The 17,668-nt window shown below is 37.7% G+C and overlaps 1 long non-coding RNA gene across 1 annotated transcript; it reads right to left on the bottom strand.

Moving 5' to 3' along the window:
• Positions 1-13,378: 13,378 nt before the first annotated feature.
• On the bottom strand, positions 13,379-17,438 carry LOC125280232. The gene is made up of 3 exons (XR_007187559.1): positions 17,382-17,438; positions 14,201-14,442; positions 13,379-13,946 (listed from the first exon to the last, which is right to left on the bottom strand). It is a non-coding gene; the product is annotated as an uncharacterized LOC125280232 (long non-coding RNA).
• Positions 17,439-17,668: the final 230 nt, after the last annotated feature.

The following is a 17,668-nucleotide window of genomic DNA, read 5'->3' as shown; positions in this document are numbered from 1 at the left end:
TTTACCAGTAAATATGTTGTCCATGATGGATTAATTAGTTAATAATAAACCCAATAAAGTTTACATAATAGAAATTGATATAAAATAAGTTGGAGTTGGGGTGATCACAATACTGGAATTTCTAACTTACAATACAATACCTTAAAAAAGATCAATATTCAATACCATTTTTGATACCACAAGGAAAAATACTGCATATTCTGCCAAATAGATATTTTGTCCATCCATGCATTGAAAGTCTAGGCAATCGATAATTTCTTCTGAATAGATCACTTTATACGATGACAGATTTTAATTTAAGCTTTTATTCATATATAAACATTGATCAATTACCATTACAATTATCTCATGTAAATATTTGCTCAGTGTATTTGTTTTTACAATGGGGTAGCTTGATTTCAAACTGTAAACTGAATTTAAAAAAGACAACAGCAATAAAATAAGAACATATAAACAAATTACTAACAATAGCACAAATACAATAGAATAAAGATACAAATGAAATAAACTGTTTTCTTTTCAGGTCTAACAGCAGTATTCAGGTAAAGCTGGGTGCTCACTGTGCGATTTATAATAGTAATTATAAATTTGTCTCAGATGACCAAATCGTGGCCAAAATCCCACAGTGTGCACCCGCCTTAAGAAACTGAATGATGAAACTGAAAGTAATCAAATTTAAAATAACATTGAATAATCTTAAATGTAAAAATTATATACAGATTAATCACTTAAAGTTACATAAGTTAATCAGTCAAGAGCAGGATTTTCTCTGTCTTGTGTTTGATTAATATTAACAACATAGAGAGCGGCATGTTTATTAGGCTGCTGTCCCTTTAAGACCTGAGGCACGCATCCAAAATAAAGTTACACATGCATGTATGATTTTACTTCCTGAACTGTTACATAACTGACTGTGTTTACGTTAATACTCACCAAGATGGGCATTTTGACATTATTTTTGTGTGAATTTGACCATCAATAAGCCACGGAAAAAGAGCTCAATTTGGCACTCGTGATGTTTGCCAGAGGCAGTTTTATTAGGTGTTTGCGTGCTTCTGATGTAAGCGAGATCTGCGGGCATGAGTAGAATTATGCGCAAAGACAACTGAATGAGAGGAGGCGGGTGCATGTCAACTCGCTGTCAGAATGGAGAGTAAGAAAGCGCAGCTGATGTATCGATACTGCAGAAAGGAGTATTGGTATCATTTCAGATACACTCAAAAAAATTAATTGTTGGATTTACTTAAAAAAGAAGTGTCAAGTGGTTCCACGCAACTATATTGAGTAATTTGTACAAATAACAATTTAGTTGAATGAACAAAAGAAATTCAAGTAAAGCTGACAAAATTTCTTTGAGTAAATACAAATCATTTGAGTGTCACTGTTACATAATATTTATGTGCAGTTTACTTAATTATGTTATGTTGATTACGTAAGGCGAAAACCACTTATTGACTTAATTTACCTTATTAAATGAACTATTTTCTCTACAAAATGCACTCATAAAATAACTCATTGAACAAACTCAATTGAATCGAGAGCGGGAAACATGTGTACATGAGTGTGCACAGCCTAAACACAGGCGACACTCTTCTGCATAATGGTAACCACAAAATCCAAAAACATTACAGAAACTACTCTAAATGTCCAACATAACTGAACATTAAACACTAACATAAACTAACAACATCTTTCCCTTCACTGAAAAACACATAAAATAAGACTTTAATCCCTAAATTTACTCTCCTAATGCAGTCCCTTGCAAAGCATGCTGGGAACTATGGATCCACTGCCCAGTTAGTTATGTCATCATTAATTTGTGCGTTTCACACAGCAATGTTAAGTTGACTGAAGAAACCTACGGTGGCCCAGTAGTGCACAACACAACGAAATTAAAAAAGCAAACATAAGTTCACAACACAACGAAATCGAGACACAACACAACAGAATCGAGCCACAACACAACGGAATAAAGCCACAACACAACGAAATCGAGCCACAACACAACGGAATAAAGCCACAACACAACGGAATCAAGCCACAACACAACGGAAATGCTCCCGACCACTAGGGGGCTCTCAGAGCTCGGTAAAGTTAGTTTTCCTTGCCACTGTTCTATAGAGTCGGCAGTAATATCAATACCACGATTAGTTTAAACAGTATGTGACCACTGCATATCGACATGAAATATTAATTCAATATCACCTACGTGCAAAATAGCTTCATATTTAGGCCTATACTTGTGAATGATTTGACGCGCTACCACGGCGCATGATGAAGGGAACGTCTGCCAATCCCACTAAGTGGTTAAAACGTATAATTTGTATTCATTAAAATTACTTTTAACATTTAAAAACAGACATATTCAAATTCCAAAGCTTGTTAGTCTTACCAACAGGAACTAACAACCTTTGGAATTTGAACATGTCTGTTTTTAAATGTTAAAAGTAATTTTAATGAATACAAATTATACGTTTTAACCACTTGGTGGAATTGGTGGATGTTCCCTTTATCATGCGCCGTGGTATCGCGTCAAATCATTCACAAATATAAATATGAAGCTATTGTGAACGTAGTTGATTTTTAATTAATATACCATGTCGATATACAATGCTTACATACTTAAAACTAATCATGGTATTGATATCTTTGTAAAACTGTCGACTTTATAGAACAGTGGCAAGGAATAGTAATATTACCTAGCTCTGAGAGCCCCCAAGTGGTCGGGAGCATTTCCGTTGTGTTGTGGTTTAATTCCGTTGTGTTGTGGCTTTATTTCGTTGTGTTGTGGCTTGATTCCGTTGTGTTGTGGTTTAATTCCGTTGTGTTGTGGCTTTATTTCGTTGTGTTGTGGCTTGATTCCGTTGTGTTGTGGCTTGATTCCGTTGTGTTGTGGTTTAATTCCGTTGTGTTGTGGCTTATTCCGTTGTGTTGTGGCTTTATTTCATTGTGTTGTGGCTTGTTTCCGTTGTGTTGTGAACTTATGTTTGCTTTTTTAATTTCGTTGTGTTGTGCACTACTGGGCCACCGTAAGAAACACTTAGTAAATGTAAAGCAAACACTAAGTAAAGCAGACAATACTCATTATTAGTAGAAACAACTCAGTTAAATTACATTCATGTAGTTACATGAGTTTTTTAAGTAATGTGAACAAGGGTGGTTTGAGTGAAACTAATAACAGTGAAAGTTCATTGTGTACTTCTGTATTGATAAGTATCGAAATATCAATATTTTTGACAACACAGCTCTGCGCAGCGTCACTTCAAGTCGAACACACCTACTGCCTTTGCATGAGTTCTCTTATGTTACTGTGGTTTGACTGCATGTCTGTATATGTAAGCCTTCCCTTTCTTCAGTGTTCCGTGTTAACTTTTTGGTGAATGTGAAGTGCTTTTGAGTATTCTTTGTCATTTCAGTAAAGTTTTTGCAAATTCTGTCACGCATCAAAGTCTACACGCACCATGAAAGTGATGAAGGAATACCAGAATGGTTGTTTACTGTGCATCATCTTGCATACTTGAGCGACTTTTGCACATTCCTATGTTTGTGTGATTCTAATCATTTTATAACATTGAGCTAGTGGAAGATAAGGTATACAGAAACTAGAACATGTCATTTGACAGGAACATATAGTACTATCTAATGCAGTTTCAGTGTCTGTCTTCTCAGATCCAAGATTATTAAGAGCTAACAGGCCGTGATCTTGTCAAAAGGCTGGTCTTTGTTTCACGCTATCATGCATTAGGTCCCCAGCTCCTGTAAAAGCAATGTGTCCATGCATTTTTAAAGAGCACTTTACGGAAGAGAGTGCTATCTTGATCAGTGTTTTTTGCTTTGGGACCCAGATTTTGCATTGCCAGTATGATAAAATACATGTAGAATTTTAATTTGTTTCGCTCTCCTGACTCTGCATGATTATATGGCTGGTTGGGGTTCGTCATTTGCATTTGACCCATCAGAACAGACCTGCGGCCCATTTTTGGGTGGTGACCTACCAATTCAGAACCACTGATCTAGATCAGGTGAGAGATAGAGAGCATATACTGTATCACATAAGGCTCTTTCTCTCTTGTTCTGTACTACCCCTCTCTCTTCTCTTCTCTCTTTCTCTCTCTGTTTCAGTCCTTTGGGAGGTAATTAAGAAAACCTCAGCTGAGATGCAGCCAAGGCTCAGCACAGCTGCTCAAAACAAGCTCCACATTTCACAATCTATTGTACATTGATGCAAAGCAAGAAAAGAGAGACACTGTTCGAAAGATGAATAAACAGGCCTCTGAGTGGTGGGAAGAGTAGTGGGAAATGCTCACTTTTAATAACACTGTTTTTGGATTGAAATCCACTTCAGCTTGTTTGAATATTTGTCCATTTTAATGAAATAAACAAGACAATCTGTAGCAACACAACTTCGTCAGAACTTTGCTACTTATCTGACTCTGTGTCACGGAATGTTTTTTTTTTTCTTTTTCTCAGCTTGTCGTAATCTGTGGGCTCAGGAAGGAATGAATGAATTTGATATCCCAGAAAGGTCACAATTATAATGGTTACGATTCAAGTTAGACAATCAAAACAGAAAGTCATGGCTCTGCTTTCCATCCCCACGTAGCATAATCACATTTTGTCGCTGAGGTGATGCCCACAATGTAATAAAAGCTGGTCAGAGAACGCATGATGAATCTTCATCTGTATCGGCTTTGATGCTTTAAATGTATCACGCTGGCCTGGGGACGCATAGCCTACTGCTGTCTGTGATCACTCACCGTCGTATATGGTTTTCATATGGTGTTAAATATCCATCCGTTCGGGCGTATTAAGGTGACATCACATTCTATGCACGTCGTCATGAAGGCCAAATCACATAGAGTCATTCACAAATCACGCGAGTTGAGTTTCAGCAGCTGTGAGGGAGTAATCTGAACAGATCAAGTGTCAACCGAAACACATGCTGCTATCGCACACCTGCAGACAAAACAAAATGCATATTGTTTTACGGCGGTCTGAAATCAATGCCTTGTGATTGATGATTTGTAAGTTTGACAATGTTGCCAGGGCTGGATATGATGTTATCTAGAGGAAAGGATGCATGTTTCATCAGCGCAGGAAAGAAAATTGAGTTTGTAAAACAATTTTATGAGTCAGGAAGGAGATATTCAACAGGTGTGTTTTCAATAGGTTCTTTATTGGTTCTCTGTTGTTTGTAACTCTATGTATTTTTGCTGAGTCAGTATATAAGCACAATATGTAGTCAGGTGTGTGTATCAGTTGGGGTTGTATGTGTGTCTGTGATTTATGAATGCCTATCTTTGCTGGCTGTCTCCCACTTTGTTGCTGTCCTGCCAGAGCTGATGTATGGAGCGTTTCAGCTTATTACAGCCTATGAACAGCTTGATGAAATGGCCAAATCTATCTATAGCCTATGTGTGAGGACCCCTTCAGTTTCCAGCCACTGTAATGATAACTTAGCTTCAAAGTGTTTTGTTAAACCTGCGACCTATTTGCATGGCATTAGAGCGTTGAGCTGGTTTTTGAAACATGGTATTGTGTTTTTTGTTCCACTTCAGCCTCATCAGCAGGTGGTCTAGAACCGCTATATGACAATCCCCTTGTGAGGAACCCTTTCCTAAAATATAAAGGCAGCTATATATTTTCTAGCATAAAGACCCATTTATATGATAAAATGCAGAGTCTATTTGCACTAAGCACAAATATCAATGGATGGTTTTTACACTAAGTGTAAATATTTAAAAAGTATTTTCTTTACATCTAGGTGCCCTAGAATTAAAAATTGAATTTATCTTGGCTTATTTAAATAACAAGAGTTCAGTACATGGAAATGACACACAGTGAGTCTCAAACACCATTGTTTCCTCCTTCTTATATAAATCTCATTTGTTTAAAAGACCTCCAAAGAACAGGCGAATCTCAACATAACACCGACTGTTACGTAACAGTCGGGATCATTAATATGTATGACCCCAATATTTGCATATGCCAGCTCATGTTCAAGGCATTACACAAGGGCAGCCAGTAACGTCTGGATGTGCACAGCATAATCATCAGACTAGGTAAGCAAGCAAGAACAATAGCGAAAAATGGCAGATGGAGCAATAAGAACTGACATGATCCATGATATCATTATATTTTTAGTGATATTTGTAAATTGCCTTTCTAAATGTTTCGTTAGCATGTTGCTAATGTACTGTTAAACGTGGTTAAAGTTACCATCGTTTTTTACTGTATTCGCGGAGATAAGAGAGCCGTCGCTATTTTCATTTTTAAACACTTGCAGTCTGTATAATGCATAAACACAACTTCATTCTTTATAAATCTCTCCAACAGTGTGTAATGTTAGCTTTAGCCATGGAGCATACTATCAAACTCATTCAGAATCAAATGTAAACATCCAAATAAACACTGTACTTACGTGATTAGACATGATGCATGACGAACACTTTGTAAATATCCATTTTGAGGGTTATATTAGCTGTGTGAACTTTGTTTATGCTGTTTAAGGCAAGCGCGAGCTCCTGGGGAGGGGAGCACGAGATTTAAAGGGGCTGCGCAGCCTGAATCGGCGCATATTTAATGATGCCCCAAAATAGGCAATTAAAAAAATGAATAAAAAAAAAATCTATGGGGTATTTTGAGCTGAAACTTCACAGACACATTCAGGGGACACCTTAGACTTATATTACATCTCTTAAAAAGACGTTCTACAGCACCTTTAAGTTTAATTAGCAGGCAGATACTATTTGCACTAAGTGTAAGTGGCAGGTACTATTTGCATCTCAGTGTACTGTAGTACATTATTAAACAGTATGCAATAATAACATATTCAGTGTGTGTATAACCTACGTTATGGGAACAAAATGTCCTCACAAAGATGGCAATATCCGAAATTCTTGTCCTCGTGGGGACATTTTTTTGATCCCAATGAGGAAAACAGCTAATAAATCATACCAAGTAGTTTTTTGAAAATGTAAAAATGCAGAAAGTTTTCTGTGACGGGACAGTGTAGGGGTAGGTTAAGGGTTAGGGGACAGAATATACAGTTTGTACAGTATAAAAGTAATTATGTCTATGGAATGTCCCCATAAAAACATGAAAACCCAACGTGTGTGTGTGTGTAACATTTTTTGTTATAATATTATTATTATATTATAAGAAACTATTTCATCAGTATTTAGGATGCAGTTTGGTCAATTTTATTTCATTTACACATTAATTCGTTCATTCATTCCTTACTTCATTCGTTTGTTCGTTCATTCACATTTTTACACTATTTTCTCTAAACTTTTCTGCAGACAGCCTAGCACTCTCTTCCAGTCCCTAATTTGAAAATTTATAAAATGTTGCGCAGAAACTGTCCTAAATTTGATCTTACGATCATTTCTCAGATGTGTGTACATGTGATTCATAGAATGAACGTACACAGAAAACAAGCGTACGCCTCTCTTTCTCAATGGTTTCAGTTCTACGCGTTGTAAACGACACCTAATTAATGTAATTTACATATAATAGATCACCAGTCATCGTCAAGGAAAAGTGTGTACATCTGCTCACACCCTGACGTTGTACTAAGCACTTTTCCATGTCAAAGACTGTTTTTATAAATATGAGCGTTGCCGTGGATTTAAGCGTAAGCAGACTCTAAGATCAAATCTGTGTGTATGCATGCTTTATAAATGAGGCCCCTGATCTAGTTGAAAATCTGGTTTGACGTACTAATGACCATCCAGAAACTACAGAAAACTATCTACCATCAGCAGTTTATCTGAGAGGTCTGTGGAAATACAACTGACGGTAGCACTACTGAGTGGCCACGAGCCATTCTATGCTAATAGTATATGCAAGTGCTTTTTTGACATACATCTGTCATGCTAATGACTTTCTGAATTGAAAAATATATCTGAAACATGTTTGTAACCATCTGAAGAAATTTCTACCTCCACAGCAGCCAGAAGAGAAATGGCAATCCACTGTACTGACATCATAAAGGAACAGAACGGGAGGGAATTATTCTTAAATGTGACAAAGAGATGAAACCTTTGTAATGGTATTGCACCACCTCATGCTGTGAGAAAACTGTTTCCACTTCAGAGAGAAAAGGGGGGAAGACAGAATGAGCAAACCCATCGGCCACAAAATAAAGAGAACTTCAAGATAACTGATATCATTCTGGTGCAGTGTCTCTAAAAATCATGGGGACCAGGAAGATCAATTCAAAGGCCTGAGTCTTACTCTGAAAATATATCTATACAGTTAGTATCAATAACTGCAATTTAAAAGAATAGATCACATCATTTACTCACTTTCACATTGTTCTCTGTTCCTCACACAAGTTTGGGCCACTTTTGCAGTGCTTCTATTTCCTTTCTCAAGCTTGAATGCCTCAGTCTCTATTCATTGTAACTGCATGGAATAGAATGACAAGTACTGTCAGACTTTCTCCTTCAGTTTCTACGGAAGCAAGTCATACAGGATTGGAACAACACAAGGCTGAGTAAAAGATGACAGAGTTTTTATTTTTGGATGTTAACTATTCTGTTAACGATACATACATGGAATGTGGCAGAGCAGAGTGCAATGATCCGCTGGTATTTTTGGTGAAGTTAGACAGGTGCACCAAAATGGCATTTTCAGTGTGGTGTTGCCATGGTGATGGAGCAGGTGTGTATTGTTTTGCTTGATGTATGAGGAAAGGTGCCCTCCAGCTAGCCAATCTGTCCTTGTGTTTCTGTCCCATCAGAGATATGATGGATTTTGAAATATAGCAATAACAGGGCCTGATCCGATCGGACTGCTTTGTGATGCAATATGAAGACGTTTTATTGGAAATTTTGTCTTTTTGAAAAAGTGCATGTCTGTCGCCATACATTCGCCAATTCACTGGAACTACAGTAGATTGAGCCTTGTATAGCAAACCTCGATTTTCCACAAATCAAACAGTCTTGTACAAACACTTTTACAAACCTTTTATATATATATATATATATATATATATATATATATATATATATATATATATATATATATATATATATATATATATATAAATTGCTTGTAAGTTATTCCATCCAGATTTTAATGATTGTTTAACGTCTGAATCATTAGTTGACACTCATTTCCCTGAAAAACTAAAAATGTCAGCGTGTGAGAGTTATGATGAAAATTTGTTTGTATGTGTGTGTGCGAGGGTGTGTTTTTGAATTATATATCCGGTTGTCTGGAGCTGATCCATGTTGGCCAGAAAACTGCTGCGCCCTCATTTTTTACAGAACTCAACAAAACACAAACTTGTATCTCCTTCTGCTCAAGAGATGACACAGGCCAAAGAAAAAAACTAAAACAAATAAGAAGTCTGTTATGCTCACCAGGCCACATTTATTTGATCAAAAATACAGTAAAAACAGTGAAATATTCTTACAATTTAAGAATCTGTTTTCTATTTTAATATATTTTAAAATTGAATGCAAAGCTAAATTTTTTAAGCATCATTACTCCAGTCTTCAGTGTCACGTGATCGTTCAGAAATCATTCTAATATACTCATTTGGTGCTCAAGAAACATTTCTTATTATCAATTCAATTCAATTCAATTCACATTTATTTGAATAGCGATTTTCACGATATATATCGTTTCAAAGCAGCTTTACAGAGAATGCATGTCAACATTACAATTTAGAGAATCTGGTATTGGAGGTGACTGTCCAATGTATGTGGTTTCAGAAATGTACATAATAAATTCAGAAATGTGTAATAATCATGCAGTTAGCTAACAAAGTAATAATTTAGGCAATTTAGTTTACAATCACTGTTAGCAGTTTAATTTTAAGGTAGAAGCAATGAGCTCCTGGAAATAATGAATTACATATTAACAATAATAAGGACATATAGAAATTTGGAAATGTGCATGTTGATCTAGATGTTGCGTCATCTGAAGTCCTCGCAGGTGCCGTCTCTTCAAAGGTGTTGGTCATCTGAGGTCATGATGTTATTATCAATGTTGGCTGAAGATCTGAATGAGTTCTACTGTCATTTTGACAAAGGCTGTCTCACACCCCATACCCACTCTGACCTTCTCTCTGCACAACCATCAACACCTCCTACAATCCCCTTCCCCTCCCTCCTACAACTCAACCTGCACTTAGAACCTCTGTAGAGGATCTGTGTCGGCTCTTCCAGAAACAGAAGATCAAGAAAACATCAGGCCCAGACAATGTCTCACCCACCTGAAAGTCTGTGCTGACCAGCTGTCACCGGTCTTCAACAAATCTCTGGAGCTGTGCAAAGTCCCATCCTGCTTCAAATGCTCCACCATCATCCCCATCACAAAGAAACGCAAGATCACATGACTGAATGACTACATACCTGTTGCTTTAACGTCTGTGGTCATGAAATCATTTGAGAGACTGGTGCTGACCCACCTGAAGGACGTCAATGAACCCTTGCTAGACCCTCTTCAGTTTGCGTATTGAGGGTCAGTGGATGATGCAGTCAACATGGGACTGCACTATATCCTGAACAAACCAGGGAATTAAGCTACGATCCTGTTTGTGGACTTCAGTTTGGCCTTCAACGCCATCATCCCAAACCTCCTCCTGTCCAAATGAACTCTGTGCTCGCGCTCCACACTGCCGTGAACGTGCTCAGAGCTGTTTGCCGAGGCTGTGGATTACAAGTAAAAATGTTGTAATTAATGTTCAGTTTCTTGCCCAGACCGATCGTTTTGCCAGAAGACCTCAATGTAACGTCAAGAGCCACATGTATTAATTTTAATTTGCCTGTTTTGACTCTCAAAGTGAAGGTAGCCAGTGACTTTCACCAAGGACCACGGTTTCACCTAAAAATCTTCTTTAGTGTTCTACTGAAGAAAAAAGTCACCTACATCTTGGATGGCCTGGGGGTGAGTACATTAACTGAAAATGTTCATTTTTGGGTGAACTATCCCTTTAAGAAGTACAACGACAGATGCAATATTCCAAGAGTGACATGCCTTCCAAACGTTTTCTTTTTCATCGTTGACATCTCCTAAGGATTCCATTTTTATATTTGATGTCTGCTTACTGTGCACGACAGGCATTTCCACCATGACAGAATTCCATTAATATTTGGTTGAGGTGAAGCCTGCAAAACACGGATAAATGTCCGGTACAGTGTTTGCACGCATACACACGCTCGCTAACATCCATCTGTGACTGAAACGTGCCGTTGTGCATGGTTTAATCACGGCGACAGATTCAAGCAGACGCATTTCAGCACGCTACACAGGCTATGATCATTCATCCACACCAATCAAACCCACGGCAGCTCGGAGACGCAACTCATCCGGCTGTCATTCACAGACAGCCAGACGCAGGAAGTGACTTTTACACCCCAGGAACTGGTTCTTGTATTTGGCAAGCACTCTTCCTCTTAACACTTCCAAATGAAACATTTTAGAAAGATTAAGCTAGTGAAAGGGGGTGGGATGGTGCTGTTTATTCAGGTCAGAGATGGAGAGAGCTGATACTCACAGTTATTCAGACATTAGTAAACACAGCGTGGTCCGTGTGATAGTCTTCATCAGCATGTGCCCACACCGAAATGAATCACACTCTGGGAATTTGGTGTGGATCAAGATTAATATTATGTTAGCTGAGGTAGGAGATGGTTTGAAAAGAGCCTTTGGATTACACTCATACCTCAGAACAGAATGCCTAGAAACAAAATCAAAGGCTGTCTCTCTCTCTCTCTCTCACACACACACACACACACACACACACACACACACACACACACACACACACACACATATACATACTCTTTCTCTGACATATCTGTAAATGACGTAGACTGTAGCGATCATTGCTTTCACTTTCTTCACATTCCTTTCTCTGGTTCAAAAACAAAGATAAATTACTTGACAGTTTTTGTCACAAAATTGCCTAGATAAAGTTACAAACAAATTAATAATGTTTTGAAATGTTTGTCATAATTTTCCAGCAGTGTTTATGAATTTTTTCTAATTGTATAATTGTATAATTATAAAAACTGCAGTGGAAAATGATTTTTCAAAGTATGTTTTACAAGAAAATACTATTTTAGTATTTCTACTTTAAAATGTTGTTTAATTCAGTGTTACTTACCATTTCTTTGTAATTATTTGTGAGCAAATTCTGAGTGAAAATCGTTTCAGAATAAATCTAAAAAAAAATTCAGTGTGTATAATTTCCAGCTATTTTTGCAAACATTTGATGAAAAAAATGTTTGTATGTGTGCAAAAAAGTATAATAAATGTTTTTAATAATAATGAAAAATAAATATTAAATAAATGCAAAAATTACAATTAAAATTAAAGCTGCAAGCAGCATTCAAAGTGTCCTCGCACCCGAGGCCACTGTCAGCTGGTGGCCTTAGGAAAACAGTGAACAGTAGGCAAGACATGCATTCAAGCGGGCAAATGTAGAAATATGGCAAAGTTATTTTGATGCACCACACTTACTGCTGCCAGCAGGTGGCGATTTGACTATAACTGAATATTGCCATGTTAATATCTTCAGGCCAGGACTATTATCAAACATGTGAAGTTTGTTACAACAACTTCCTGTTTCATAGCGAAAAATTGAATTTTGTCAAACCGCCATGGACACGCCCTTCAGCGAAAACTCTTCGCAAATTAACCTCACAAAGGCCTATAGATTAAACTGACCAAATATGATGTTGATCTGATTAAAGCTCTAGGAGGAAATGGTAAAAACTTCAAAAATTTTGCAGTGAAAATTCAAAATATCTCACTTCCACTTCCGGTTTTCAGATTTTGCACCCAATTTTTGCACTTTTTTGGGTAGGTATTGGGCTGTTACACCTGTCTGCCAAATTTCATTCTTGTAAGTGAAACGTAGCACGAAGGGCGCTTAATTGAAATTTTAATTCGATTAAAAGCAATTATCATTGCTATCGAGCCATTTTGCCACACCTAATTCTGAAACCCATATCAGACGTAAATTTTCACCACTTCTGACGCGTGTGCAAAGTTTTATGAGTTTTCAAGCATGTTTAGGCCCTCAAAAATGCGATTCATTTCAGAGAAGAAGAATAATTGACAGAGCAATTACAATAGGGTCCTCACACCATTGGTGCTTGGGCCCTACTTTGACATTAAAATTTAGATATGTAAATTTAAAAGTATACATTTAAATTTATTAAAAATGTAATTTATAGATTTTTGTTTTGAAATCTGAACCTTTGGTCTAACCACAATCAATCAATCAATCAATCAATCAATCAATCAATCAATCAATCAATCAATCAACCAACCAATCAATCAATCAATCAATCAATCAATCAATCAATCAATCAATCAATCAATCAATCAATCAATCAGATTACGAAAATAAATCCTTACTGTTGAGTCCTGAATGATGCCCTATATTGTGCAGCTTCTTGAGTAGAGAGGTGAGCCTTTTTTTTCCCCCTAAGCAATCAGACTTACAATTTTTTCCTGGTGGATGAACCTGGTGAAAGAAAATCCCATAGAGATGTATGATAGAGATATACGATAGAGACGTTGGAGTGGCCACTCAAAACCCCTTAGCAAATGGCCAGAACAACTTGTGGCAGCAGGTTTTGTCTGGACAGGCATCACTCATGTTGTCTTTAGAAAATATTAAATTCTAGTTGCGTGCAACTGGTTGACATGATTACTGATCTCCTAAAAAGCAAAATAGCACTTGCAAAATTACAAGCCTGGCAAAAGAAATGGCATAAAAACAAAACACATTTTGACAAACAGTATAATTACAAGCAGTCAATGCAAATGTGTGTGTTACATAAGAGGGTCTTGCTTCCCCAAAGTGCTTGAATTAGTTGTGCAGGAGCCTTTTATTACATTTATTAGTCTAATACATGCACGGAAGATGCCGCATCCCCACACGTCCATCCGGGTGCTGCTCAGCGGTCCACCCAGTCCTAGGAAAACATGGAAAAGGTCACACTGGCGGAGTCATGTCTGGGAAATATGAAAATCTCTCATTTGTAATTGCAATCACACAACATTCCTCCTTCTCCTCTAAGGAGAGGAATCACGACAGGAGGAGGCAATCATAACATGTCTGATTACAAAATCAGACCTAATGTAGAAATAAGAGCCACCCATCAGGCTTCATTGTGTTCTGTATGAATGGGAGATGCCGATTGGTGGGATATACGTGAATATTTATTACCTTGGAGAGTCCTTTCCAGGCAGAAGCTGTAAACCAGCCACTCTAACCAAACAACTGTTGGTGGAAACTGGATCTCTGCCCCTTTACTGTCATGCAAAGCTGCAGATCAGTACTTGTTTACCAAGCATGCACAAAGCCTGCCGCAGAGAAAGCTGATCTTTTGTTTAGCCATTTGATGAAGTTTGCCACAGGCTGATGTATTTAGGTCAGACAGTGTGGCTTGAATCATTTGTTCTGTAGTTCTGTGGGGAATAGATGAAGATCAGAGTTAACGTGCCAATTGTGGACAAATATTTTGTTAGCGGTGTGACCTCTGTCCTGTCGGATTGTGTAAGCACAATGTTTGTAAGTCCAACCTCTAATTCACAGTTGTCTGTTTGTTTCAATTTACAAAATGCCTTATTCAGTGGATGTGTGGAAACAAAAGTACTTAGAAAATCATGTTGTTCCACACCCGTAAGACCTTCGTTCATCTTCGGAACACAAATTAAGATATTTTTGATAAAATCCAATGGCTCAGTGAGGCCAGCAAGATAATTAACACTTTCAGATGCCCAGAAAGCTACTAAAGACGTATTTAAAACAGTTCATGTGACTACAGTGTTTCAACCTTAAGTTATGAAGTGACAAGTGACTTTATTCAACAATATCTAGTGATGGGCAATTTCAAAACACTGCTTCATGAAGCCATAAAGCTTTACAAATCTTTTGTTTTGAATCAGTGGTTCATGTGCCTGTATCAAACTGCCAAAGTCACGCCCCCCAGTCGAGAACCATTGAAATTTCAAAACACTTATGATGTAACGAAGCCTCGTTTACTGAAATCACGTGATTTTGGCAGTTTGATACATGCTCCGAACCACTGATTCGAAACAAAAGATTCGATAAGCATTTTAAGCTTCATGAAGCAGTGTTTTGAATCGGCCATCACTAGATATTGCCGAATAAAGTCGTTGTTTAGTTTTCTGGTGCACAAAAAGTATTCTCATCACTCCATAACAAGTAATATGTTTTAAATATGTCTTTAGTAGCTTTCTGGGCATCTGAAAGTGTTAATTATCTTGCTGACAATGGAGGCTTCACTGAGCCATTGGATTTTATCAAAAATATCTTAATTTGTGTTCTGAAGATGAATGAAGGTGTGGAACGATATGACGGTGTGTAATTAATGACAGAAATTTCATTTTTGGGTGAACTAACCCTTTAAAGTCGACATTAAATACAAATTCACCTTTTTTTAATGCATGTTTTTGATCTTATTGAATGATTCATCCATGCATATTTCATTTTTTAATCAAACTTTCATAACTAGATCTTAACTACAGAGAAATGACAGACTTGTTTCTGGTGACACATGCTGGACTCATCATCCAATCATTTAGCCTGCTTAAACCCCACCCCTGTCTCACAATAGACTGCATTCAGATCTGTCTCCATTCAGTCAACAAGCAATGGAAATAACCAAGTCCCCAACCTACATTTTTTTTCTTTTTAGATGATCTGTTTCACTCGGATGTAAATAACAATACGGAGGAAAAGAGCTGACGCTACTTCTGTTTCATCACAACTTTAAGGGTAGAAAAAAGATGTGCTATCTAAATAGTATTATTTTACTTTGGATTCAGTATAGCAACAATATATAATCCATGCTTTTTCACATACATGAAAATAGCTGTCTTTATAATTTGTAAATTTTTAAAGTGTGTCATATTGGGGGATACAAATAATATAGTTTGTAGTATATTTTATATCAGTATAGATATCAATATAGATAATTTTATGTCAGAACTATAGATTCAGAAACAGTGTATGGTTATGGAAGGGATTTGATATCGGTAAAATGGAGATTCTGGACAACACTGCAACAAAAGATTCTAAAACAATGGAGAATGACGTAGGTAGAAGAGTAGATGCCAGAGGATGTGTGTGTAAAGGACGGTCTCTGAAGCGGCACGGCGTGACTGTCAGGAGGAGAGTGACAGCAGCTCCAGTGGGCTGAAGGTATTTCAGCTCCATCTTACAGCTGCTGTCCTCCACTGTGATGAGGACGTGGGCACTGCCTGCATAATCACAATTAATAGACTAACAGCTGGAACAGAGTGTGTGTGATGGAGTCACTGAGCACAGGAGTGTGTGAAGTGCACATTTCTGCGGATGTCTGTCATATCTTCTGTGAGTGTGTGTGTGTGTGTGAGAGATGATGGCCTTTTGTCAGCTAGTCTGGAGTGTGTATGCAGCTGTCAAGGGGTGGAAAAGATGCAAGTGTGGCTGTCAGTCAGAATCCATGTATATGAATGTGTGTGTGTGTGTACGTGCGTGCATAGAGAATCCACTGTCAGGCAGTCTAGGGATCAGAATAGCCTCATATGAATGCAGTGAGGCTTCCTTGGGAGCAACAGGAGGCAGTGTGAGAGAGAAACGCAATTTGCTTTTATGTTTTGTAATATTTACCTTGATTTTATCGCACGTAATTGCTTTAGCAACACAAATACACTTGTCATGATTACAAAGCCTTTCAATATTTATTTTTGGCGAGTATGACAGAGAGAAACGGTGAGCTGAAGCTAATGCAAATGTAGGCGTGTTAGTACCCTGGTCACAGGAGCGGCAGGGGTCCCACTAGAGAGACGCCGAAAAAGCCACAGCAGCGCTAATGAAGATCTGAGTAGCGGGCTGAGGGGAGTGTTGGCAATAAAGATGGAATTTATGCAATTCGGATCCCCTCATCAGTTGCCTTGTGGGCGTTCACCTGCACGTACACCTCATTAGTTGTTTGTAGCAAAAACTGATCAATAAGTAAGCGAGGGTTGTGGATTTGAGTCGGTCTGGTGGTGGGGTGATGCTTTTTTGAGGCTATGGGATTGTATGCTGTCTGAAGCTTAAGGCAGAGATGTAAGCTCTTAACTCCCCAGAGAGAAAGTGCCCTGTCAAGAGAACCAATCAGATTAAAGCATCCCATTCGATGGGGACATCAGAAAGCATTCTGCCTGGCAAACATTTATCAAATGTTTAGAACTGGAACTGATGAGAAAAATACAATATGGTGACGCCTATAAAAATAATTTTGCTTGTAAATGTACTGAATTGAAATGAGTCAAAGCAACACAATTGCTGAATATATTGTTTCTACCCTGAATATATAGTTCACCCAAAAATGAAAATGTGATGTTTATCTGCTTACCCCCAGCGCATCCAAGATGTAGGTGACTTTGTTTCTTCAGTAGAACACAAACAATGATATTTAACTCCAACTGCTGCCATCTGTCAGTCGTATAATGCATGGCAATAGGAACTCCATCTATAAGAGTCAAAAAAAACATGCACAGACAAATCCAAATTAAACCCTGCGGCTCGTGACGACACACGAAGCGATCGGTTTGTGTGAGAAACCGAACAGTATTTATATAATTTTTTCCTCTAAAACACCACTATGTCTAACCGCGTTCAGCATCCGGTTAGTGAGGTCAA

The sequence above is a fragment of the Megalobrama amblycephala genome, linkage group LG12 (assembly GCF_018812025.1).
Source record: "Megalobrama amblycephala isolate DHTTF-2021 linkage group LG12, ASM1881202v1, whole genome shotgun sequence".
Classification (NCBI taxonomy): Eukaryota; Metazoa; Chordata; class Actinopteri; order Cypriniformes; family Xenocyprididae; genus Megalobrama; species Megalobrama amblycephala.
This window is presented reverse-complemented; position numbering and strand designations above follow the sequence as displayed.